The following is a 26,882-nucleotide window of genomic DNA, read 5'->3' on the forward strand; positions in this document are numbered from 1 at the left end:
AATATTTCTCTGCCTGCAAAATGCAATGGCTGGAGCTAGACACTTTGTGAATAGCCTGGGTGCAGTAGATAAGCCAAAGGGAAGTGCAAAGAACTGATAGTGCATGGAGCCCGCACTGAAGCGTAGGTATTTCCTGCAAGATTCCCTTATTGGAATGTGCAAGTAAGCTTCCTTTAAGTCTAAAGTTGCCAACCAGGCATCTTTGCCCAGCACAGGGAGCAGCGGTTTAAGTGTTAGCATTTTGAAATTTGGGATTACCACAAAGGTGTTTAGAACAGAGAGGTCCAGGATAGGACGCCAGCAGCTGTCTTTTCTGGGTACCAGGAAAAGTCTTGAGTAAAAACCTTGTCCCCTTTCTTCTGCTGGGACAAGTTGAACAGCCTTGATACTTAAAAGAGAGAACCTACTGGGTAGGTCTGGAAGTGGAATCTGTATCTTTGGAAAACTATATTTAAAACCCATTTGTCCTGGGTAATGAGTTCCCATTTTTTTGCATGCAGGGCGAGCTTTCTTCCTAAGGGAGCAGGCAGTTGAGCAGGACTTGGAAGGGTTAAGATTAAGTTATTGTGACATTTTTCCATAGGGGGGTGTCTTACTACTTCCAGCTTTAGAAGTGGGAGCCCCCCACTGCTTAGGCCTGTGTGTAGCCCGAGACTGTAACCTAGGTGGTCTGCTGTTCCTGGGTTTGGACTGAGAAGGCCTGGAAGAGACTGGAAAGGACCAATTCTTAGAAGGCCAATGCCTACTAAATCTGGGAGGCTGTACTTGCAGGAAATCTTTAACAGTTTGCATAGATTTAGCTTTTTCCTCAGTCTTTTAAGGGCTTTTTCTGCTTTGCTGGCAAACTTGCGGTCTTGGTTTAAGGGAGCATCCAGTAATTTAGCTTTAACATGATCTGGCAAGTTTTGCTCCTTAAGCCAAGCATGCCTTCTAAGTACAGACCCAATGACAGCAGCCCTGCAAGATGCTTCTAAAGAGTCAAAACCACATTGCAAAGTATGTTTACCAACTTGTTCAGCAGTATGCATTAAATCCTGTAATTCTTTATGTGCAGTACAGTCAGGAATCAACATAATTTTCTGTTTAAGTAGTCCCAAAATATGCTGCTGATAATTTAACATATGAAACTGGCAATTTAAGGCCCTAATGGCCAAAGTAGCAGAAGTGTATACCTTCTTACCCCATATGTCCAAGGCCCTTGAATCTCTATCAGAGGGGGTAGGGTTTTTGGCAGCAGTAGCCTTAATCCCCTCCTTTGGTCCTTGGGAAATGGTCTCTGGATCCACAGCAGGATTCTTGAAGAGGAACTTGAGAGAGTCAGGTACTCTGTAATACCAGTTAAGTTTTCTGGGAGCTGCAGGTAAAGTGTCTGGGGCCAGGCTAGATTCCAAGAAGGCACCATCTACAATGTCTAGAACAGGAGGGATAGCTAAAGGCCTGTGTTGAGGGAGGAGTAAGACTTCCCTAAGCCTCTTTTTGGAGTCAGAGTAATCCGGGCCTTCCCAGTGGAAAAGCTCCCTAAGATTGTGCAAGGTTTCAACAAAAGAAAAATCTTCTGGAGGGGAAGCAGAGGGAATGGAATCCTCTGCATCAGAATCCTCATAGGTAGTTAAAGGCAAATCCTGGTAATCAGGAGAAACAAGACATTTCGGAATCCTGATCAGAAGAATCAGAAGGAAAATCAGTTCTAGGTCTCAGAGGGGGAAGGCTGGCTTCCCCTAATTAAAGTAATAAGGTATTCAGCCATTCTAAGCATTTGTTTTTTAGGCACTAGGGCCTGACCATGTGGTTTGGACGTTCTAGGTGTGGGTTGAGTTTTAGGCCTTGATGAAGAAGATGGCATCTGTTTAAAATGCAAATCTGTAGGCCTGAATACACCCTCAGATGCCGGTGCCTGCAAAGCGGTTCCAGACCCATTCAAGGTAGAGACATCTGCAGGTTCCATGGTCGAAGAAGCATCTTGCGGCATACCGGACTCCGAATGGGTCTCAGTAGAGGCCTGCAAATCTGAAGTAGCAGATATCAGGGGCTGCGAAAGCGCCTCACTGAGTAGTGGCTAACTGGCGACTAGCTTAACGGAACTGTCGGCAGTTTTGGACCTATGCGGTCCGTCTTTATCCTTAAGATTTTTCGGAATATCGGTATCCTGATGGCTTACCGAAGCCATTTCTGGATAGTTAAACAGAGTACCAAAATAATCTGCTGCGAAAATAGATCGACGACGAATAGTTCAGGGATTGAATAAGGCACAAAACCAACAGCGAGGGACGTCGTGGTCTGGGCCTAAGCAAGGAATGCAGTACAAATGAAATCTTTAGGAGTTATTTGCTTTCCACAGGCAAGACAATTGTTAACTTCTACTAACATCGGTTAAGAGCAAGAAAAAGGATCCCCAATGGGGTACTTAGCTTTTTTGAAGACTTCAGTTCTTAAACTATAAAACGAAAATTTCAGGAGTCGGACGACCGGCACTTGCGAACCGCTTCTGCTTCGGGCACCGCGTGGCAAGAAAGAGTGATGTCGGCTGCACGTTTTATACCCCTGTCCTACATGACGTCATAAAAGAAGAGACCGCATCCGATGCACGAATCCAAGACTTTGATATTCAGGCCAGCTGAGGGCTACCTGCAGGCAGATAACCCAAATGTAATGACTGCAACAGTGAAACACGAAGAACACCATGCAGCTAATGCCATTACATCAGTTTTTCTTGCCCCAGATGTCAGGAGCCCCAAAAGAGGAAGCAATTACATGGTGTGGAATACCCCCAGCAAAAAGCAAATGCCCATGATATAAGGTATGCCAAAGAAAAAGGATAGGTAGAAGTAAAGAGAAGTCAGGGGGCAGGTAGAAGTAAAGAAAAGTCAGGGGGCTGGTGGGAGGGTATCCAGGACTGCAACAGTGAATACACTCGTATATCTACACTTATGTAAGTGTACACAACTGTACTATGTTCTTCGTGTTTCACTGTTGTAGTCATCACATTTGGGTTGATTCCCAAAGCTGAGGACAGGTGGAGACGGTCAAGAAGCATTAGGGCTGGCAAGCCGGCCCTGTAAGACTGCTGTGGCAAATTCAGCTCAGGATTTATTAAAGATAGGCAAGTGGTAATGCTTTGTGAAAGGGGTGTACAGTGCTCCAGGTTGCAGCTTCCAAGATATCCCTGGCACGGACTCCTTCAAGAAATGCTGTAGAGGTTGAAGTAGCCCTAGTGGAATGTGTTTTGATCCCCTGTGGGGCAGGTTTCCCATGATGTTTGCAGCAGAAATGGATGCAGTGTGCTATCCATGTAGAAATGGTTTGCCCTCTGCCCCATAACAAACTTGACTAGCAGCTGGTCAGATTTTCAGAAAGGTTTAGTCCTGTCCAGATAGAACCTAAGCTGCCTGTGCACGTCCAGGGAGTACAGGATCCTTTCCCCTGTATTCTGAAGCTTAGGGTTAAAAAGGGTTAGCAAATGAATGGATTGGTTTAAAGCCACACTAGATGCCACCTTTGGCATAAATGATGGGTTAGTCCCGAGGGAACCCTGCCCGCATGAAAGATAATGAAGGGTTCCACGGCCATAAGGACCTGCAATTCAGACACTTCTTGCTGAAGTGATAGCTAGAAGTAAATGAGAAGTTATGTACCTACCATAACATTCCATGTTAGTTGTCTTCTCTCGCCTTCTTTCTTGCTGGATGGGTTCGGAGCCGATCCTCGGCTCTGACTCGGCCACTTACTAAAGCTTGAGAGCTTATTTTACCGGCTCGAGGCAACCCTATATCCCATGATGCTAGGCGATAACTCCCCAGATCTCGTTTGGAAGCTGAAAAACCTAGCATAGGCCAATAAAACAAAATCCTCCAACTAGAAAGGAGGAGGAAGAGGGATAAAACCCCCCAAAGATCGTTATCTACACTATATATATCCTAGGACATCTAGATGGTGAAACAAGGGAATATAAGGACCCTTCAAGGAAGGGAAGATCTTCTCGGTCTGTCCAGGCTAGGGGGATGGTGGGTGGGGCCGAAGAAAGAAGGCGAGAAGACAACTAACATGGAACGTTATGGTAGGTACATAACTTCTCAATGTTAAGTTGTCAATCTCGCCTTCATTCTTGCTGGATGGGACCGCGTCCTTAGCACCTTCATCCTGGGTGGCTCATTGGAACAGACTCTTGAGAACGGTGGAACCAAATTTTGCTCTGTCCCTGGAGGCCATGTCCAATTTGTAATGCGAAACAAAGGTATGAGGAGAGGCCCATGTGGCTGCCGCACAGATAGTGTCTATTGGTAGTCTAGCTTGAAAAGCTGTAGATGTAGCTAGTGCTCTAGTTGAATGGGCTTTTGGCTTAGAAGTTAATTCCCTGCCTCTGAGTTGATAAATAGATGTGATCACAGAAGACAGCCACCTAGATAGGGTTACCTTAGAAACAGGAAGGCCTTTCTTATTCTCTGCGTACGATAAAAACAGTTGATCAGACTTCCTTATTTTTTTGGTTCTATCCAAATAGTATCGTAGCTGGCGGTGAACATCTAGATAATGTAGCTTTTGCTCCGCTCTATTTGTATAGTTTGGGAAAAAAACTGGGAGATCAATTGATTGATTTAAATTTGTCTGCGAAGCCACCTTGGGTAAGAAGGATGGATTGGTCCTTAGAGAAACTCTGTCTTTATGGAAGATTAAGTAGGGAGGACGAATGCAGAGCGCGTGAAGCTCAGATACTCTCCTAGCAGAAGTAATGGCGACTAGGAAGAGTGTCTTCCAGGAAAGAAATTTCAATGAACAGGAGACCGCAGGTTCAAAGGGGGGAAGAATCAAGGATGTCAAGACTAAATTAAGATCCCACTGAGGTGGAGGGTCTTTGATCGGAGGCTTAAGTAAATATACACCTTTAAGAAAAGCTTTGCAAAGCTCATTGGACATGATGTTGTGGTCCGATAAGCCTGTATGAAAATTCGATATGGCTGCCAACTGAACTTTTACTGTAGAGGCAGAAGACCCTGAGTGAAAAATTTCGGCTAGGAAGTCTTAACACCGAATGAATTGGGGGCAGTAAAGGGATCTATATTCCTTGCCTTTGCCCAGAAGGAGAAACTTTTCCATTTACTAGTGTAAATCCTTCTGGTGGAAGATTTATGGGAAGCTACTAGGATATCCCGGACGGGATTAGAAATCATAGGAAGCCTGGCTAAGGACGGAAGTGGAGCAACCAAGAAGTGAGGTTGAGAGAATGTAGGGATTGGTGCAGCTGCCCCGACTGATGGGTCAACAGATCTGGAGCTGGGTCCAGATGCCAAGGCTGTACCAAAAGATAACGATGTAGGAACGGAAACCATATCTGTCGAGTCCAATAAGGGGCAATGAGAATCAACTTGGCTCTCAAGGCAGTTGCTTTCTGAATTACTTGTGGGATTAGAGGAAAGGGTAGAAAGGCATGGAGAAGTCCCCGAGGCCAATCATGGACTAGAGTGTCTCTGAGGGGATGGCCTGGAAGGGGGAAGAGGATGAAGAAGTCGGGGCATTGCTGTTTTGAGGTGTAGCAAAAAGATCGCAGCAAGGAAGGCCCCACTTCTGAAAAATCTCTTCCGCCACAGATTGTTTGAGAGACCACTCGTGTGGCATGAGTATAGCTCTGCTCAACCTGTCCGCTATGATGTTGGACTTCCCGGGGATATGCGTTGCTATCAGAAACCGCTGAGAGAAGATTGCCCATTGCCAAAGTCTGAGTGCCTCTCGACACAGGGGATAGGACTTGTTCCGCCTTGCTTGTTGATATACCACACTACGGACATATTGTCCGTTTGGATTGCAATAGTTCCTAGGGGAAGAGAGTAGTGGAGGGCTTGCAACGTTAAAAGCACTGCTCTCATCTCTAGGACATTTATGTGCAGGTGGCATTCGAAAAGTTGCCAAGTGCCATGGACCATCCTGCCCTAAAAATGCCCCCCCATCAGGGAGGCATCCGATGTCACAGTGGCGACCGGGGGAGGAGGAACAAAGGGTCTGCCTTGATGGACTTGAGGGGACAATATCCACCAGGACAGATGACTTTTGCAAGTTGGAGTTATCATGATCTTGTGGTGCATGGGGAGTTGCTGAAAAGACCATTGGGCGAAAAACATCCACTGTAGAAGACGCATGTAAAAACGTGCAAGGGGAAGAAGTGTTATGGCGGCCGCCATAAGACCCAATACTTTCAGGACATACCTGGCCTAAATTTTGTCGCTCTGAAGAAGAACATGGACATGGTTTTGAATATCTAAGACCCTTTGATCTGTTAACTTTGCTGAAAGTTGTACGGTGTTCAAGTTGGCGCCTATAAAGGTAATAGACTGACAAGGCGACAAGGCAGACTTTTCGAAATTTATAGAGATTCCTAGCCCTCTGCAAATGTGAAAGGTGTAAGCTCTGGCTTGGAGAAGTTGATGCCTGGTGGTGGCAGTGAGGAGCCAGTCGTCTAGATATGGAAACACCTGGAATCCTTGCCGTCTCAGGTGAGCCGTAACCGCTGCCATACATTTGGTGAACACTCTGGAGGCTGTAGTGAGACCAAAGGGCAGGGCTCTGAATTGGTAGTGACTGGCACCCAGCCGAAAGCGGAGAAACCTTCTGGAGCGCCTGTGAATTTTGATGTGATAGTACGCATCCTGAAGGTCCATAGAGCACATCCAATTGTTCTTGCCCAGGAAAGGGTAGAATGGACTGTAGTGTGACCATCCGGAATCTTGTTCTCTTTACAAACTTTAGTTTGCTGAGATCTAATATTGGTTTCCAGTCCCCTGTCTTTTTCGGTACCAAAAAGAACCTTGAGTAGATTCCGGATCCTAGTTGGTCTGCTGGGACTGGCTGGATGGGTCTTTTTGCTAGCAGTTTTGATATCTCTGGTATTGCTAGTTCCCTTAGACCGGGTGAAACGTCTGGAAGGGTTCCCTTTTGCTGAATTGGGGTTTGGATAAAGGGAATTTTGTAACCCTTGGATATGATCGACTGTACCCATTTGTCTTCAGTAAGGGAAAGCCAGGCTATTGGGTACAGTGACAATCTTCCCACGACTGCCTCTGAAGGTGGACAATCGGGCAACATCTCAGGGATGCTAGAAGGGTTTGTCAGAGAGAGGCTCCCTGCTACCCTGGTTCTGCGGACCCCCTCTGCCCCTAGGGCGGCGTCTGTTGTTGTTACCCCCTCTGCCTCTGGGGGTAAACTGACCTCTTGCGTCAGGCGTGACTCCTTGAGATTTGCGGAACCACATTTTCCCACCCTTCTGACCCTTAGGGAATGGTCTTGAAGGGGTGGAGAAAAGGACTCCTACGGCAGAAAGAGTCTTGCCATCTTGTTCGCATCTGGTCAAGGTGTCTTCCACTTGAGGTCCAAACAAAGCAGAACCATCAAAAGGGGAATTTGTGAAGGACGCCTTGAAAGGGTCCGCGAAATTACACAGCCGCATCCAGGCGTGACGCCGTAAGGCCACTCCTGTGCCCGCGGCCCTACTCGCTCCATCGGCTGCATATGAAATTAGACGCATGGAGGAGTTAATCGAATTTAGGATTCCAAGCTGCGAGTATTTTATCCTGGGACCCAGCAGCTGATGGATCCTGTAAGACTTCTCCCAACTCTTTGAGAATATCTCTCTGAAGGCGGGTGAAGTGACAAGTAATTCAGCGACCGCATGGCAAAGGTCGCTGAAGAAAACATCCTCTTACCGTACCTATCCATGGTCCTAGAATCCTTATTAGGAGGTTGGATAGGTACTGAAGGATCAGCTAGTTCCTTCTTGGTGGCTGCAGCCACCACCATGGCATCTGTCAACTGGTCCTGTGATGAATTTAGATGGCCTCCGAGGGGTGGGTTACACCGAATCCGGGGCCGACCACGCCTTCCGAGCCACTACTTCCATAAGGGGGTCAAAAGGCGGAGAGACCCAGGAGGTGGAGGGTCGAGAACCAAACGCCTCCAGGTACACCGACTTGTCCTCGGAAGGATTAAGGGAAGACCAGTTCCCCCTCTGCTTTAGGATTTCTAGGATGTCTGAGAAAGAGACATCCTCAGAGGGGGACTTTGGGGATCCCTCCGACTCATCCAAGTCGGTGTCAGATGTAACGGACTCAGGGGAGTCCACATGCTTCCTCTTACATGTCCTCTTACACGGTGGCTCCGCTGACAGGTCAGGAGAAGCCTCGGAAGAGGAAGATATTCCCAGTGGGGAAACCTGAGGCGTTGGATCTCTGGGTCCGGGAGCAAGAGAGTGGTAAGAGACATCAGCAGGCACTGTAGTGGGAGGAGCTGATGGAGCTGACCGTTGACTATGCCCTGGGGCTAGTACACTCATCACCTCGAAGGCTTCCCTATCAGACAGGCCAGAGGGCCCCCGCTCCGAAGAGGTAGGAACCCCAGGCCGCACAGACAGGGAAGGCTCCGAGGCCGATGTCGGGGCAGAGCTCACCAGCGCAGACGCTCCGAGACGGAGAACGGGGTCGGACAATGGTCCGATGTCACTCACCCCCTCGGAGCCGACGAGAGAGACCAGGCGCCCGGATCCGTCCAATGAAGGCATCAAGGAGGAGATCGGAGTGGAAGACGAAAGAGCCGAAGGGGGAGGTATCGGCTCAGACGCCACAACAGTCACGGCTCCAAGGAGCTCCGGCTCCGAACTCTGAGGGAGAGTCGAAGGAGGAAAAATAGGTGGAGTCGTAATAGCTACCGTCTGATGAGACGGGCTACAGATCAACTGGGCCAATGCCTGAGACTAACAGCCTACTTACCACTCTCTCAAGGTCGTGATCTGAAAGCCTGGAAGACCGAGAAGATTGGCTCCGATGGCTCCGCTCCGAGAGCAGGGGGGGATCTCTGAGCCGAATGGATGGACTCCAATGAAGGGGATCTTGACCTCTTCTTAGATATGGATGGAGCCAAAGGAGCCGAGGACACGTCAGCTCCAGCCGGAGCCGACCGTGAATGCATGGACTCAGAGGTATCGGCACCGAGTGGTGCTGAGACCGGAACCTGTGACTCAGAGGAATCTGCTCCAGCCAGAGCCGATCAAGGCACAGACAAGGAGCCAGCAGCCGAAGGCTTAGTACTCGGAGCCGATGGTTTTGCTGGTTTCGAAGGCCTCCCTGACGCAGACTTAGTCGGGGAGCCCTCGGGCTTTAACAAGCCCCTCAATATAAGTTTGTTCCTGCGCTCCTGCAGGACTCTTGGACTGAATGCATGACACACAGAACAAGAGTCCTGCAGGTGCAGGGGTCCCAGGCAGTAAACACAAGTGTGACCGTCTGTCAGAGACATCTTCTGACAGCACGAGTCACACTTCTTAAAGCCTGAGACCTTAGTTTCCTTTGGTTCCTTCGACATGATAGTGTCGAGGGATCACAAAAGGAAAGAGAAAACACACACACACACACACACACACACACACACACACACACACACACACACACACACACAAAACACTCAAAAAAAAATAAAAAAACAATAAAAATATTAATTGGGATACCAACACACCGAAACACTCCACAGGATCCCTAAGAATAATTAGGAAAGGGGCAGCCTTAAGGCCTAACCTAAGAGTGGAGGGGAGGATATAAGGGATAAAAAGGGAAGTATAAACAGGAATAGAATTAAAGGTAGTCGCTAACTACTGAAAAACAACTGGGTGAAAAACTAACCAAAAAGGGTGACTGAAAACTATGTATTTAAAGACTTACCAGGAGCCGGTAAAAATACGCACCTCGCAAGCGAAAGCGGCAAACGAGATCAGGGGAGTTATCGCCTAGCATCATGGGATATAGGGTTGCCTCGAGCCAGTAAAATAAGCTCTCGAGCTTTAGTAAGTGGCCGGGTCGGAGCCGAGAATCGGCTCCGAACCCATCCAGCAAGAATGAAGGTGAGATTGACAACTTAACATGCTGCTTGTTTTCCAGGAGAGGAATTTTAACTCTGCTGAAGCAGCAGGATCAAAGGGTGGAAGCATGAGTTTTTCCAATACAAAGTTAAGGTCCCAGGCTGAAGTGGGAGCTCTCCTGGGGGTCTTAAATGTTTTGGCTCCTCTCAAAAACTGTTTGACCAGAGGATGAGAGAAGAGGGGTGGGCTCAGTATTATAAATGAGCAGAGATGGCAGAGGCAGGAATCTTACTTGGAGAAGGATAGGCCTTTGGGGAACATTTCTGTTAAGTAATCTAGTATATGAGGTAAGCTGGGCACATTTGTGTCCACTCCTTAAAACTGGCTCCAATAAAGTACAGTTGTGTACACTTACCATAAATGTAGATGTTGAGTGTATTCACTGTTACAGTCATTACATTTGGGTAATCTGCTGGCAGGTTGCCCTCAGTCGGCCTGAATTCCAAAGACTTGGGTCCTGCGTCAGTTGCTGTCTCCTCTTCCATGACGTCAGGTTGTCATGGGTATAAAAACATGCAGTCAACGCCATTTTCTTTAGTTTTTCTTGCCCCCAAAAAGGTAGCAAAAAAAAAAAAATTATATATATATATATATATATATATATATATATATATATACACACACATGCATCAATATAAACTTTACCTTCATCTACAAGCAAATATACCACATAGGTTGTAGAAGATAGAGAAGGAAAGATAACCTCCAGAATGACATGGAGATGGCGGGAGGGTAACCTGGACTGCAACAGTGAATACACTCGAACATATACATTTATGGTAAGTGTACACAACTGTACTATGTTCTTCGTGTTTCGCTGTTGCAGTCATTACATTTGGGTAGAATCCCAAAGCTATGGTTGGGAGGCTGGAGCTAAACAGCATTAGGAGCGGCTATAAGGCCCAGCAGAACTGCAGTGCCAAAGCCTGTCCTGGATTTAGAGTAGAGAGGCAAATGATAATGCTTTGTAAAGGTGTGAACACAACTCCAAGTAGCAGCCGCTAGAATGTCTTTGGTTGGTACTCCCCTGAGAAAGGCTGAAGTAGCTGCAGCTTTGGTGGAATGAGACCTAATGCCCTTGGGCACAGGTTTACCATGGTGTGAATAGCAGAAACGGATGCAGTGGCCTATCCACTTTGAAATTGTCTGCTTTGAAATAGCCTTGCCTTCTGATCCTGCAGCATATGTCACTAGTAATTGTTCAGTTTTTCTTAGAGATTTTGTCCTGCTCAAGTAGAATCTTAGCTGTCTGTGTACGTCCAAGGAATGCAGAATTCTCTCACCCTTGTTCTGCGGATATGGATAAAGGCTGGCAGGTGAATTGTTTGGATAAGAGCCACACTGGAAACCACCTTAGGCATAAAAGTAGGATTTATCCTCAGAGATACACTGTCTGGGTAACATATGATAAAAGGCTCTACAGCCATGAGGTCCTGTAGCTCTGAAACCCTTCTTGCTGAAGTAATTGCTAGTAGCAGAGCTGTTTTCCATAAGAACTTTACATCAGCAGTAGCAGCTGGTTCAAATGGAGGCAGGGTGAGCTTTTCCAACACATATTTGAGGTCCCATGCAGGCAATGTCGATCTTCTAGGAGGTCTTAAATTTTTGGCCCCTCTAAGATACTGCTTTAAAGGATGAGAAAAGATTGGTGGCTCTGTATTGTAACGAGCCGAAATGGCAGAGGCATGGATTTTAATTGATGAGAAAGCTAGGCCTTTGTCAAGCATCTCAGTTAAGTATTGCAATATCGGAGGAATATTTGGTTCTGCTGCATCAGTTCCTTGTGCTCGATTCCAAGCACAGAATCTCTTCCATTTGTCAGCATAAGATTTTCTAGTACTAGGCCTTCTGGCTTCCAAAATGACATCTATCGCAGCTTTACTGAGAGGTGTTTGTATGTCTACATGATTAGCCATGCTGCCAGGTTCAGAGTCTGTAGTTGATTGTGCAGGATCTGATTGTTTTGCTGGGACAGTAGTTGTGGTCTTTAAGGCAAGGTCCAAACTGGGTATTGAGACAAGTTCCTTAGGACTGGATACCAGTATTGGCGGGGCCAGTCCGGGGCAATTAATATCTTTGGCTTCTCCTGTCTAACTTTTAGGAGGACCTTGGAGAGAAGAAGCAGAGAAGGAAAGGCGTAAACTGATAGGTATTTCCAACTGAACGATAGGGCGTCCACTTTCCATACTTGTCTGTGACAAGTCCTTGTGCAGAATCTTTTCAATTGATAATTTTGAGGGGAGGCAAATTGATCCATGTCTGGGCTCCCCCATTTCTCTGTAATCATGCTGAAGACTTGTGGATTTAGTTTCCACTCGTGAGGGTCCATAAGGTTTCTGCTTAAATCGTCTGCCAGAGTGTTTTGTTCTCCTGGCAGGAATTGAGCTTGAAGATGCATTTGGTAGGTCAAAGTTGTGTCCCACAGTGCCATGGTTAATCTGCAGAGAGGGTATGAGCGTGTACCCCTTTGCTTGTTTACATACCGCATGACTGTGGTGTTGTCTGTCTATCAGGAGTTGTCCTGGATGAAGTAAGTCCTTGAAGGCTGTTAGGGCATTTTGAACAGCTAGCATCTCTTTCTGGTTGATATGTAGATGCATTTGTTTCGGTGTCAATATGCCCTGAATGCATCTTCCTGCCATGTGGGCCCCCCAGGCATAATCTGATGCGTCTATTAAGGTTTGGCTGACAGGGGGTAGAGTGAATGGCCGTCCCCTGTTTTGGTGACATGCCTTTGCCCACCATAGAAACTCCTGTTGCGGGCAGGGAATGAGAGGAATCATTGTTTCCAGACTGTCAGAATGTTCACTCCATAAACTTTTTAGGTACCACTGAAGTTTCCTCATATGCAGTCTTGCATATGGAATCAGTAGAATGCAGGATGCCATGAAGCCCAGAGCCTGCAGAATTTGTCTTGCAGAAGACTGGGTCTTTGTTGCCATCAGTTTGAAGTAAGAAGTCAGTTGCCTTTGCTTGTCTGGCGTGAGGTAAGCCATCTGAGCAGTTGTATTTAAGCTTGCACCCAGGAATGTTATCTTTTGAGAGGGTACCAGTTGTGATTTCTTTTCGTTTATTGTGTACCATAGGCATGTTAGAAGCCTTTTCAGAAACGCCAGGTGTCAAAGAAGAATGTCCTTGTTCTCTGCTTGAATGAGACAGTCGTCCAAGTAAGGATATATTTGGATACTTCTTTGTCTGCAAAATGCAATTACTGGTGCCAGGCACTTTGTAAAAACCCTGGGCACAGTAGATAAGCCAAAGGGCAGTGCAGAGAATTGGTAATGCATTAAGCCAGCCTTGAATCTGAGGTATCTTCTGCACGACTGTCTTACTGGGATATGCAGGTATGCCTCTTTTAGGTCTAAAGTCACCAGCCAAACATTCTTGCCCAGCATGGGCAGAAGCTGCTGCAAAGTCAGCATTTTGAATTTTGGAATGTCCAGGTATGTGTTCAAAATCGATAAATCCAGTATTGGCCGCCAGGCCTTGTCCTTTCTGGGTACCAATAACAGTCTTGAGTAAAAACTGTGTCCTTTTTCCTGTTCTGGCACTGTCTGAATGGCCCCCACATCCATGTGGGACATTACCTGTTTCTGTGCCTCTGCCCATTGATGGTTTCGCAGATCTGGCCAACCATTTGCCATTGGCAGAGTGTGGAAATGGAAGCTGTATCCCTGTGATACGATGTTTAGTACCCACTTGTCCTCTGTTATTAACTGCCAATTTTGAGCATAAAGTGCTAATTTTCCCCCTATGGGCGCTGCCAAAAGATAAGTGCTTGGAGTAGGCAGAGGGAAGTCATTGGGATTGCTTTCTGTAGGTTTGCGCTTCATCTCCTCCAGATTTGGAGGTGGAAGCGCCCCATTGCTTTGACCTGTATGAATCTTGCGCCTGGTATCTGGAACCCTTATGGAGTCTGGATTTGCCCCTTTCAGCTCTGACACAGGAAAGGACCAATTTTTTGTAGGCCAGTGTCTACTGAATCTTGAACAGTTTGCATAGACTTAGCTTTGTCTTCCATTTTCTTTAAAACCTCTTCTGCCTTAATACCAAACAGAGAATCATGCTGTAAAGGTGCATCTAGCAATTTAGCTTTAACATGATCAGGTAAATTTTGTTCCTTTAACCAGGCATGCCTCCTAATCACAGATCCAGTAACTGCAGCCCTGCAGGAGGCCTCTAAGGAATCAAAACCACATTGCAAAGTATGCCTTCCAACTTGCTCAGCTGCATGCAATAATTCCTGCAATTCTTTATTTTCTGCATATTCTGAAATCAACATCATTTTCTGTTTCAGCAATCTCATAACATGTTGTTGGTACTTAAGCAGATGAAATTGACAGTTTAAGTCCCTGATTTCCAAGGTTGCAGATGTATAAATCTTTTTTCCCAATCTGTCCAGTGCCCTTGAATCTCTGTCAGAGGGGGTAGGATTTTTTTGCTGTAAAGGCCTTAACTCCATTTGGACCCTGTGAAATAGTTTCAGGATCAGCAGCAGGGTTTCTAAATAAAAAATTATGCGAGTCTCCCCCCTGTAATATCAGTCAGGCTTACTGGGAGCCGGAGGTAAGGAGTCAGGGGTCAAGCTTGACTCTGAAAACACATCATCCACAATGTCTAAAACAGGGGGAATGGCTAAAGGCCTGTGCTGAGGGAGAAGGAAATCCCTGAGCCTCTTTTTTGATTCTGAGTAGTCTTGACTCTCCCAGTGAAAATGCTCCCTCAAAGTATGTAAGGTTTCTCCAAATGAATAATCCTCAGGAGGAGATGCAGATGGAATAGACTCCTCAGCATCAGAACCCTCATAGGGAGGTATAGATAATTCGGGATCAGAAGAGGAATCAGAAGAAATAGAAACCTGATCTGAAGAGTCATAATCAGTGTCTTGCCTAGGCCTCTTACCTGGAGGGGAATGGGTACCCCTGATCAAGGTAATGAGGTCTTCAGCCATTTTGATCATCTGTTTTTTAGGCATAGAGGCCTGTGCATGTGGCTCATGCGTCAGTTTTTTAGTTTTAGAAGTTGTTTTTGTCTGTTTTTGCAGCTTTCGTCGGCTTGATATACAAATGTTGAGGTCTGAATACACCCTCAGAAGCCGGTAACTGCTCAGAGGCTCCAGACCCATCCGAGGGAGATACATCCGTCAGTCCAATACCTTGAGTACCTTGCGGCATGCCGGACTCCACATGGGTGCTGGTAGAGGCCTGCAACTCGAAGGTAGCGGGTATCAGGGGCTGCAAAAGCGCCTCACTGAGTACCAGCGACTGGCTTAGGAGAAGCTTGGTCATCTGTTTTGGATTTCGACTGCCTTTCTCTGTCCTTTTCTTTGCATTTTTTATGTACTCCGGTAGTCGGATTGCTATCCGCCGACATTTCTGGGTAGTTAAATCTGTTTCCAAAATACTTTGATGCAAAAATATACTGACGCTTAATAGTGCGTTGGTTAAATCTAGCACAAAACCGACAGCCAGGCGCGTTGTGATCAGGGCCTAGGCAAGGAATACAGTATAAATGGAAATCCTTATGAGGTATTTGCTTCCCACAAGTAATACAATTATTAACTTTTTCTGACATCAGTAAAAGGCAAGAAAAAAGTTTCCCCAACGGGGTACTTGGCTTTAGTGAAGACTTCGGTTCTGAAACTCAAACTCGAATATTTCAGTAGTCGGACGACCGGCACTTGTGAAATGCTTCTGCTTCGGGCACCGTGCGGCAAGAAAGACTAAAGAAAATGGTGTCGGCTGCAGGACCCAAGACTTTGGAATTCAGACCGACTGAGGGCAACCTGCCAGCAGATTATCCAAATGTGATGATCGCAACAGTGAAACACTAAGAACATCAGTATCTTATCCACTTTTCTGAATAGGATTTTCTAGTAGTAGGCCTTTTTGCCTCCAGGATGACATCCAGCACCTGTTTACTGAGGATTCAGGGGATGAACCAGGATGCTAGGTTCAGAGTCTGTGAAGTACAGTTTTGTACCTACCATAAATGTAGATGTTCAAGTGTACACCCTGCTGCAGTCATCACACTTGGGTTATCCTGTAGTCAGGCGGTCCCCGCAGTCGGCCGGAATTCCAAAGTCTTGGTCTGGCGTCGGTTGTTGTTGCTTCTTTCCTGACGTCAGTGCGCCAGGGGTATATATAATGCAACCAACGCCATTTTCTTCAGGTTTTCTTGCCCCAGATGTCAGGTGCCCCCAAAAAGGTGGTCAGTAATTAGTACCAAATTGAGTAAATTTTTCACAAACACAAAATCCCTCCAGCTATAAGCAAATACATCAGGAAGGTATTGTAGAGATTTTAGCCAGTTAGATCAGAGGGGATGGAGGGAGGGTAACCTGGACTGCAGCATCTACATTTATGGTAGGTTCATCGTGTTACCCTGCTGCAGTCATCACACTTGGGTTGAATCCCAAAGCTAAGGATGGGTGGAGGAATCAAAGAGGGTTGGAGGAGGCTAGAAGGACCTGCAGAACTGCAGTGGCGAAGCCTGCCCTAGTCTTAGAGTAAAGTGGTAAGTGATCGTGTTTGGTAAAGGTGTGTACTGAACTCCAAGTTGCAGCTTCCAAAATTTCTTTGGTTGAAACCCCCCTGAGAAAGGCTGTAGATGTAGCTGTTGCCCTGGTAGAGTGGGGCCTAATGGTAGCAGGAACTGGTTTTCCATGATGGGTATAGCAGAAACGTATGCAATGTCCTATCCATTTGGAAATGGTTTGTTTTGAAATAGCCTTCCCTTGTGAAGCTGTAGCATAGGATACAAAGAGCTGGTCAGATTTTCTGAAAGCCTTAGTTTTGTCCAAGTAGTAACGAAGTTGCCTGTGAATGTCCAAGGAATGCAGGAGTCTCTCACCTTTGTTCTGTGGATTTGGGAAGAAGGTGGGTAAGTGGATGGTTTGATTTAAAGCCACACTGGAAACCACCTTAGGCATAAAAGGATTAGTTTGTAGAGAAACTCTGTCTTGATGGAAAATGAGGAAAGTTTCCACTGCCATTAGTGCCTGCAGCTCTGAGACTCTTCTAGCTGAAGTTATTGCTAGCAGCAGGGCAGTCTTCCATGATAGGAACTGAAGATCTGCAGAGAAAGCTGGTTCAAAGGGAGGTAGCGTTAGTTTTTCCAGAACAGGCAGTCTTCCATGATAGGAACTGAAGATCTGCAGAGAAAGCTGGTTCAAAGGGAGGTAGCGTTAGTTTTTCCAGAACAAAATTGAGGTCCATGTTGGTGTAGGTACTCTCCTGGGGGGCCTAATGTTTTTTGCCCCTCTGAGGAACTGTCTTAGAAGTGGATGCGAAAATAAGGGTGGATCCGTTCTGTAGTGAGCTGAAATAGCTGAAGCATGGATTTTAATGGAGGAGAAGGAAAGTCCTTTGTGCAATATCTCAGTTAAATACTGTAGAATGTGAGGCTGAATTGTGTCTTGGCCTTTAGCTTGGTTCCAGGCACAAAACCTTTTCCATTTGTCCGAATAAGCCTTCCTGGTGCTTGGCCTCCTAGCTTCCAGAATAACATCCATAACTGCTTGGGAAAGAGGAGCTGGCTGGATGCTTAGGTGATTTGCCATGCAGCCAAATTTAAGGTTTTGAGCTGGCTGTGAAGAATCTGATTGTTTTGTTGTGTGAGCAAATGGGTAATTTGCGGCAAGATCCAAGGTGGGCCGTGGGCCATATTCCTCAATAGTGGGTACCAGTGCTGGCGTGGCCAGTCTGGGGCTATGAGAATCAGTTGTGGTCTCTCCTTTTTGACTTTCAGAAGCACCTTTGTGAGGAGAGGCAGTGGAGAGAAGGCATATGCTGTCAGGTTTTTCCAACTGAAAGAGAGTGCGTCCACTTTCCAAGCTTGATGGTGAAATGTCCTTGTACAAAATTTTGTTATTTGATATTTTTGAGGGCTGGCAAACAGGTCTATGTCTGGAAGGCCCCATTTCTGAGTTATCATTGTAAATACTTGTGGATCTAGTTTCCACTCGTGGGGATACATGATGTTTCTGCTGAGGTCGTCTGCCAATGTGTTCTTCTTTCCTGGCAGGAATTGAGCTTTTAACTGAACTTGGTAAGCCAGAGCTGTGTTCCATAAGATCATTGCTTGCCTGCATAGAGGGTAGGAGTGAGTACCCCCTTGTTTGTTTATGTACCACATTACTGTGGTGTTGTCAGTCTTTATTGTAAGTTGTCCTGGATGTAATAGATTCTTGAAGGCTGTCAGAGCTTTCTGTACAGCTAGCATCTCTTTTTGATTGATGTGCAGGTTACTTTGATCTGCAGTCCATACGCCTTGAACGCACTGTCCTGCCATGTGTGCCCCCCAGGCGTAGTCTGATGCATTTGTTGTGATAGTTTGCCTGGCTGGGGGCAAGGTGAAAGGCTGACCCTTGTTGAGGTGACATGCCTGTGACCACCATACAAACTCCTGTTGTAGGCAGGGAATGAGAGATATCATTGTGTCCAAGCTGTGGCTGTGTTGAGACCACACGCTTTTTAGGTACCACTGTAATTTCCTCATATGTAGCTTTGCAAATGGTATTAGCAGTATGCATGATGCCATGAAGCCAAGGCCTGAAGAATTTTTCTTGCAGTTAATTGGGTCTTTGTTGTCATTGCTTTGAAATATTGAGTCCGTTGTAGTCGCTTGTCTGGCGTCAGATGAGCCTTCTCGGCCGTTGTATTCAAGCTGGCACCCAGGAATGTCATATTTTGTGAGGGTACTAGTTTGACTTCTTTTCATTTACTGTGTACCCCAGGCAGCTTAGTAGATGTTTTACAAAAGCCAGATGATGTAAGAGAATGTCCTTGGTTTCTGCTTGGATGAGGCAGTCGTCCAGGTATGGGTATATTTGAATTCCTCTGTCTGCAGTATGCAATTACTGGTGCCAGGCATTTTGTGAAGACTCTGGGCGCAGTAGATAAGCCAAAGGGCAGTGCAGAGAATTGGTAATGGGTTGAACCTGCAATGAAACGGAGGTATCTTCTGCAACTTTGTCTGATAGGGACATGCAGGTATGCCTCCTTGAGGTCCAACTTTACTAGCCATGCTTCCCTTGCCCAACATGGGAAGAAGCTGCTGTAGTGTTAGCATCTTGAATTTGGGTACTTGTAAGAAGGTGTTTAGAATTGAAAGGTCCAGAATAGGTCTCCAGGTATTGTCCTTTCTGGGCACTAGAAAGAGTCTCGAGTAAAATCCTTGACCTTGCTCTCGAGTAGGTTACCAGATGAATGGCTCTCATGTCCATGAGAGCTGTAATTTGTTTTTGTGCCTCTGCCCACTGATTTTGTGGCAGGTTTGGCATTCCTCTTTTCATTGGCAAGGTGTGAAAATGGAATCTGTATCCTCATAAAATTATGTCTAGGACCCATTTGTCCTTTGTGACAATGTGCCAGTTGTCTGAAAAAAGTGCGAGTTTTCCTCCCAAGGGGGCTGCCAAGAGAGAGTTGCTTGGCCAGATGAGGTGCAAGTCACTGAGTTTGCCTTCTGGTAGATTGGGACCTGTCTTCTCCTCCCTTCTGTGTTGTAGTGCCCCCATTGTCGAGGTTTGTACTGGGCTTGTGGTTGTCCTCTGCCTCTTGGGCTTCTGTATTTACCCCTCTGTGGTCTGTCAGTAGCTGGAAAGGACCAATTTTTTGTTGGCCAGTTTCTGCTGAAGCAAGGGGGCTGTACCTGTAGGAAATCTTTGACTGTCTGCATAGATTTTGCCTTATCCTCCATTTTCTTTAAGACTTCTTCTGCTTTAACTCCAAAAAGAACATCCTGCTGTAAGGGGGCATCTAGAAGCTTTGCTTTAACATGATCAGGTAGAGTTTTTGTTCCTTTAACCAAGCATGCCTACGTATAACAGACCCAGTGACAGCTGCTCTGCAGGAGGCCTCCAAAGAATCAAACCCACATTGTAAGGTGTGTTTGCCCACCTGTTCAGTTGCATGCAACAGATCCTACATTTCTTTCAATTCAGACTGTTGAGGGAGAGTGGTCATTTTTTGCTTTAACTGAGAGATTAGAAATCGCTGATACTTAAGCATGTGAAATTGGCAATTTAGTGCCCTCATAGCTGGAGTGGCTGAGGTGTAAACCTTTTTCCCCCACCTGTCTAGCGCTTTGGAATCCCTTTCAGAGGGTACAGGATTTTTAGCCATAGAAGCCTTAGCCCCTTTGGGACCCTGGGCGATTGTCTCTGGGTCAGCAAAAGGGCTTTTATAAAGAAATTTGTAGGAATCAGGCACTCTATAGTATCTGTCAGGCTTGGCCAGAGCAGGAGGTAGAGAGTCTGGGTTCAAACTGGATTCTAAGTAAACATCATCCACAATGTCCAACACAGGTGGGATGGCAAGTGGTCTGTGCTGGGGAAGTAAAAGAAACTCTCTGAGCCTTTTCTTCGAGTTAGAGTAGTCCTGACCTTCCCAGTGAAAATGTTCCCTCATAGTGTGTAAAGTTTCCCCAGAGGAGTAGTCTTCAGGAGGAGAAGCTGAGGGAATGGAATCCTCAGCATCAGAATCTTCATAAGGGGAGAAGGAGTAATCTTGGTCTTCAGAGGAGGCTGAAGAAATGGACACTTGTTCAGAGGATGCATAATCTTCCTCTTGTCTAGGCCTTTTGTCAAGAGGAGGCTGCGAACCCCTGATTAAAGAGATCAAATCTTCAGCCATTTTTGAGCATCTGTTTCTTAGGCATGGGGCCTTGAACAGGGGACTGAAGTGCAGCCCTTTTAGATTTAATAGGAGTCTTCGTCTTGGGAAACGTTTTAATGGTGAGCGTCGTCGGTCTGAAAACGCCTTCAGAAACCGATGGCGTTTCTGCAGCACCATCTTTTTCAGCAATGTCGTCGGTAGGGCCTGAACAAAATGGTTGCGTCTGCCTGGTACATTCCGCCAAAAGTTCCGAAGCGGTCTCGGATTCCAGATCTGCGGTAGTCAGGGGCTGCGTTGGAGCCTCACTGAGGACCGGAGACCGGACCAGCTGAGGCCTCGGAATCTGGCTTAGGCATGGGCTGTCTATCCTTATCCTTGCGTTTTTTGTGCACGCCGGTAGTTGGTTGCGCCGACGGCATAGTATAATTAAATTTTCTACCGAAGTAGTGTCATGCAAAATCAAAGCGTCTTTTAATAGTACGTTTATTAAACCTAGCACAAAAATGACAACTAGTGACGTCGTGGTCTGGGCCTAGGCAAGGTATTCAATAAGAATGAAAATCCTTATGAGGTATTTGCTTCCCACAAGAAATACAATTGTTAACTTTTTCTGACATCGGTCTGAGGCAAGAAAAGTTTCCCCAGCGGGGTACTTAGCTTTATAGAAGCCTTTGGTCTGAAATTCGAATTCGAAAATCTCAGGAGTTGGCTGACCGGCACTTACGAACTACTTCTACTTCGGGCACCGCGCGGCAAGAAAGACTGAAGAAAATGGCATCGGTTGCATTATATATACTCCTGGCACACTGACGTCGGGGGAAGAAGCGACAGCAACCGACGCCGGACCAAGACTTCGGAATTCCGGCCAACTGCGGGACCGCCTGACGACAGGATAACCCAAGTGTGATGACTGCAGCAGGGTAACACGATGAACATTGGAGGATGCAAAATTTGGCCCTTCTGCTGGGACAGCAGGGAGGGGGTCTGAGGCAGGTGTCAAGGTGGCAGTACTGACAGACTGCGCAAAGGTGGGTACACCAATGATGGTGTGGCCAGTCTGGTGCAATCAGGAATGTCCTTGGCTAGTTTTGTTTGATCTTTAGTCGAACCTTCGAGAGGAGGGGCAGAGGGGGAAAGGCATAGATTGAGAGGTTTTTCCCATGTAAAGGACAGAGCATCCACTTTCCCTGTTTGGCTGTGGGGAGTTCTAGTGCAATATTTGCTCAATTGAAAGTTCTGAGGGGAAGCAAAGAGGTCCACCTCTGGTGCCCCCCACCTGTGGATCAGCAGCTTGAATGATTTGGGTTCCAGTTTCCACTCGTGGGGGACCATTACATTTCTGCGTAAGTCGTCTGCAATGGATTTAGTTTGCCTGGCAGGAATTGAGCTTACAGGTGTACTTGGTTGCTCAAGGCAGTGTCCCACCAAGCCATGGCTAACCTGCAGAGCAGATAGGAAAGGGTTCCCCCCTGCTTGTTTATGCACCACATAACTGTGGTGTTGTCTATATTTATCAATAGTTGCCCTGGAAGAATAAAGCATTTGACGGCTGTCAGAGCATTCTGTACAGCCAACATTTCTTTTTGATTGATATGCAGGTGCATTTACTTTGGGCTCCATTTGCCTTGAATACCTTGTTCTGTCATGTGAGCCCCTCCCCATGCATAGTCTGATGCGTCTGTTAGGGTTTGGGCGGCAGGGGGTAGAGTGAAAGAGAGTCCTTTGTTGTGGTAGTAACCCTCTGCCCACCAAAAAAACTCTGCCCTTAGGCAAGGCATGATAGGAATCATTGTTTCCAGGTCCTGAGAAAGTTGACACCAGAGACTTTTTAAGCACCACTGAAGTTTCCTCATATGCAGACTTGCATATGGAATTAGTAGAATGCAAGAGGCCATGAAACCTAGGGCTTGCAGTATTTTTCCTGCAGATAGCTGGGTTTTGGTGGCCGGTAGACTGATGGAGTTTGTCAAATACATTTGTTTTTCTGGAATGAGGAAAGCCATCTGGGAAGTTGTGTTCAGGCTTGTACAATCTGTTGGCAGGGTACCTGATGTGATTTCTTTTTGTTGATGGAGTACCACAGTGAAGTTAGAAGTCTCTTTACAAATGTCAGGTGCTGGAGTAACAATTCCTGACTGTCTGCCTGAATCAGGCAATCGTGCAAGTATGTGTAAATTTGAATTTTTCTCTGCCTGCAATATGCAATGGCTGGAGCTAGGCATTTTGTGAATACCCTGGGCACAGTATGTAAGCCAAAGGGAAGTGCAGAGAACTGACAATGCATAGAGCCTGCTCTGAAACTTAGGTATTTCTTGCAAGATTCCCTTATGGGGATGTGCAGATAAGCTTCTTTTTTTAAGTCTAGGGTGGCTAGCCAGGAGTTCATGGCTAGCATAGGAAGCAGGTGTTGAAGAGTAAGCATCTTGAACCTTGGCGTCACCAGGAAGGGGTTGAGAATAGACAGATCCACGAGAGGGTGCAGAGAGTTTTCTTTCCTGGGTAACCGAAACAGTCTGGAGTAAAAACCTTGTCCTCTATGCTCTGCTGGGGCAGGTCGAACAGCCTTAATACTGAGCAGAGAAAGTACTTGCTTTTGGACCTCAGCCCAATGGTTTGGGGGGAGGTTTAGCCATCCGCTTGGGGTTGGCAGTGAGTGGAGGTAGAATCTGTATCCCTAGGATACAATGTTCAAGACCCATCTGTCATGCGTGATGTACTCCCATTCTTTTGCATGTAGGGCAAGTTTTTCTCCGAAGGGTGCAAGTACTTGGGCAAGGCTAAGTCATTGTGAGATTTTACCATAGGATGTTGGCTTACTACTCCCTGTTTTAGAAGTAGGAGCACTCTTTTGCTTAGATCTGTGCATACCCTGAGATTGCAATCGTGGTGGTATGCTGCCCCTGGGTTAAGGCTGAGAAGGTCTGGGAGGGACTGGAAAGGACCAGTTTTTAGAAGGCCAATCCCTACTGAAGCTAGGTGGCTGTGCCTGTAGGAAATACTTAACAGTTTGCATAGATTTAGCTTTGTCCTCCAGCTTTTTGAGGACTTCTGCTTTATTGCCAAACAGGCGTTCCTGATTTAGTGGTGCATCTAGTAATTTTGCTTTGACATAGTCTGGCAAGATAGGTCCCTTAAACCAAGCATGCCTTCTAAGAACAGACCCAGTGACAGCAGCCCTGCAAGATGCTTCTAAGGCATCAAAACCACATTGCAAAGCATGTTTTCCAACTTGGTCAGCAGAATGCATTAACTCTTGTAAATCTTTATGTTCTGCACAATCAGAAATCAACATAATTTTCTGTTTAATTAGCTCCATAATATGTTGCTACTACTTTAACATATGAAACTGGCAATTTAAAGCCCTGATAGCCGGAGTAGCAGAGGTGTACATCTTCTTACCCCATCTGTCTAAAGCCCTAGAGTCCCTGTTCTTAGAGGTAGGGCTTTTGGCAGTAATAGCTTTAATGCCTTTAGGTCCCTGAAAAATGGTCTTTGGATCCGCAGTAGGATTCTTAAAGAGAAACTTGTGGGAGTCAGATACTCTGTAGTACCTGTCAGGCTTCCAGGCCGCTGGTGGCAAGTTATCAGGGTTAAGGCTGGATTCCAAGAAGACATCATCTACAATCTCCAGAACAGGGGGTATAGCTAGAGGCCTGTTCTGAGGCAAGTCTAAAAACTCTCAGTCTCTCTTTTTGGACTGTGGGTAGTCCTGGCATTCCCAGCGGAAATGCTCTCAAGGTATGCAAGGTTTCACCAAAAGAAAAGTCCACTGAAGGGGAGGCAGAGGGGATGGAATCTTCTGCATCTGAATCCTCATAGGTAGATAAGGGAATGTCGTGATAATCAGAGAGATCAGAGTCATCAGGCTCAAGGTCTGTAGAATCAGAAGTAGTATCAATCCTTTGTCTTATACAGGGGGAAGGCTGGCTTCCCCTAATTGAAGTTATAAGGACTTCAGCCATTCTAAGCATTTGTTTCCGTGGCATGGGAGCTAGAGCATGTGCTTTGGTCGTCTGTTTTCAAGGCGAAGTGCGAACTCTGGGCCTGAAAAACTCGGTAGTTTTAGTCAAAAACGAAGATGTCGGTTTAATACTAACATCAGAAGGTAGGAATACACCCTCAGAAGCCGGTGCCTGCACAGCAGCTCTGGACCCATCCAAGGTAGACACACCCACAGGATCCATAGTCAACAAAGCAACTTGCGGCATACAGGACTCCTAAAGGGTCTCAGCAGAGGCCTGCGAATCTGTAGAAGTGGGTATCAGGGGCTGCGAAGGTGCCTCACTGAGTACCGACCTATGCAGTCGGTCTGTCTTTATCCTTACGTTTTTTCGTAAGATCGGTAGTCAGATGGCTTATCAAAGCCATTTTGGAATACTGAGAACGAGAGCGAAAGAATTTAGCAACAAAAATAGTCCGACGACGAATAGTTTGGGGCGTTGAACAAGGCACAGAACCAACAGCGAGCAACATCGTGGTTTGGGCCTAAACAGATGACCCAGTAAGAATGAAAATCTCTGTGAGGTATTTTCTTTCCACAGGCAAGACAATTAACTTTTTCTGACATCTGTTAAAGCAAGAAAAAAGGATCCCCAACAGGGTACTTATCTTTTAGAAGACAGCAGGTCTGAAACTCGAAAATTTCAGGAGGTGGCCGACCGGCGCTTGCAAACTGCTTTGGACACTGCACGGTAAAAAAGACTGATGTAATGGTGTCGGCTGCATGTTTTATACCCATGACGTCCTGATGTCATGGAAGAAGTGACAGCATCCAACGCAGAAATCCCAAGACTCTGGTATTCAGGCCGACTGAGAGCTACCTGCAGGCAGATAAACCCAAATGTGATGACTGCAACAGTGAAACATGAAGAACATCATTCTTTCTACATCAAAGGCAGAGCAGAAAGCTGGCATCCCAGATCTGTGGGTCCCAGCATCTGAAGGTACCAGAGACGCACCGGAGCCTGAGGAAGCCACGCCTTGCCTTGAAGTCAAGACCACAGCCAAACTGTCAAAAGCTGAAGCCCAGATCAGGAGAAGCAGGAGACTATGAAGGGCAAAAGGGAAGAAACCCTCTGAAGACCAACTTGGCCCAATGTTCATTAATCGCCCAGAACCCACATCCCTCACAGATCAAACACAGAGAGTCCAGGTGTGCTGCTCCCTAAGGAGTATACATACCTAGCATGTGCATCCTGCGAAGGCAACTTGTACTTGCAGGCAACACACTTCTTAAAACCCATGTCCATAACAGAACAAAACTGTAGAAAAATAACTACTAAGAATACTACAATACTAAACATATTGCTAACCACACCACTTCCTAAAGCTGAAATAGCTAGACAATGCCAAAAATTAGATGCCAATCTGTGAGAAGGGTAAAAAAAAGTGTTTTTACTTTGCAAACCCTGTTCTACAATCTACAAAATGATAAATCTAAAAAATGGAAAGATGTGACCTGAATCTCTCTGGAAATTACAAGAGACCAAAAGCTTACACTCAAAAGCTTCGAAAAATTGCAACTCATGAGTGTGCTTGTAGGTATGCAGAAAACAATATCTGGAGAGGAAGAGAGGTTTGGAGCATAGAGGTGTTTTTTTTTCCCCCAGCCTGGAAGAGTCTTAAATGTGCTAGGCAACTGCTGCTAGCTGTATACCAGTCCTACTGAAGAGAACGGACCAGACCATGTAAGACACAAGGAACATGCACTTTTAAATATTTTGCTAATTAGGAGCTGTTTTCGGAAGAAAACAGTTAACTGTGCTGGGAACCACTGAATTACGAAGACTGAGAATGGAGAAAGCAGTATACAGACACTTTGTATATGTCAAAGACTAAAATGATAAAACTGGATCTTTGCTTAATAAAATATTTATGGAATACAGGCAATGGCAGCTTTGGCTGCATTACATACAACAGAATCTGGAATAAAGTACATGAAGCACATGTACAAACAGGAAGGTAAATAAAATAGATTTGTTTTGAATTTGGAAAGATTTAATGTTTTATAAATAAATGAATATGATCATTCACCTAACTCACCACCAAGTCAGCAGATGAGACCTTAGTTTCACATTTCATCAAAGGGACAGTACTTGGGCACTGCAGCTCTTCCCTTGCACTGTCCTGCATAATCCAGTATTAGAACATGAAGCCAAGCACTGGATGAAGGAAGAGAACCCACAGCCTTCCGACTTCCTGGTTTTCTGAGCAAATGTACTGTAAAATTAAAGAAAACCAAACAACAACTGACAGAAGCAAGGTGTCAGAGTATGAATGTCAAAGATGCAAACGGAGGCAGAGGCTTTTTTTTGAGAGTAACCATGTTCAAAATGTAGCTTACTATGAAACAAAATAAATATTCTGCTACTTTCTAG

General features: G+C 46.0%; 1 protein-coding gene across 2 annotated transcripts in view; it reads right to left on the reverse strand.

Moving 5' to 3' along the window:
* Positions 1-26,882, reverse strand: part of TRIP12 (thyroid hormone receptor interactor 12) — a 3,849,287-nt gene that overhangs the window by 3,593,690 nt on the left and 228,715 nt on the right. The gene's annotated exons all lie outside the window — the stretch shown is intronic.

The sequence above is a fragment of the Protopterus annectens genome, chromosome 5.part0 (assembly GCF_019279795.1).
Source record: "Protopterus annectens isolate FY-2018-M chromosome 5.part0, PAN1.0, whole genome shotgun sequence".
NCBI lineage: Eukaryota > Metazoa > Chordata > Ceratodontiformes > Protopteridae > Protopterus > Protopterus annectens.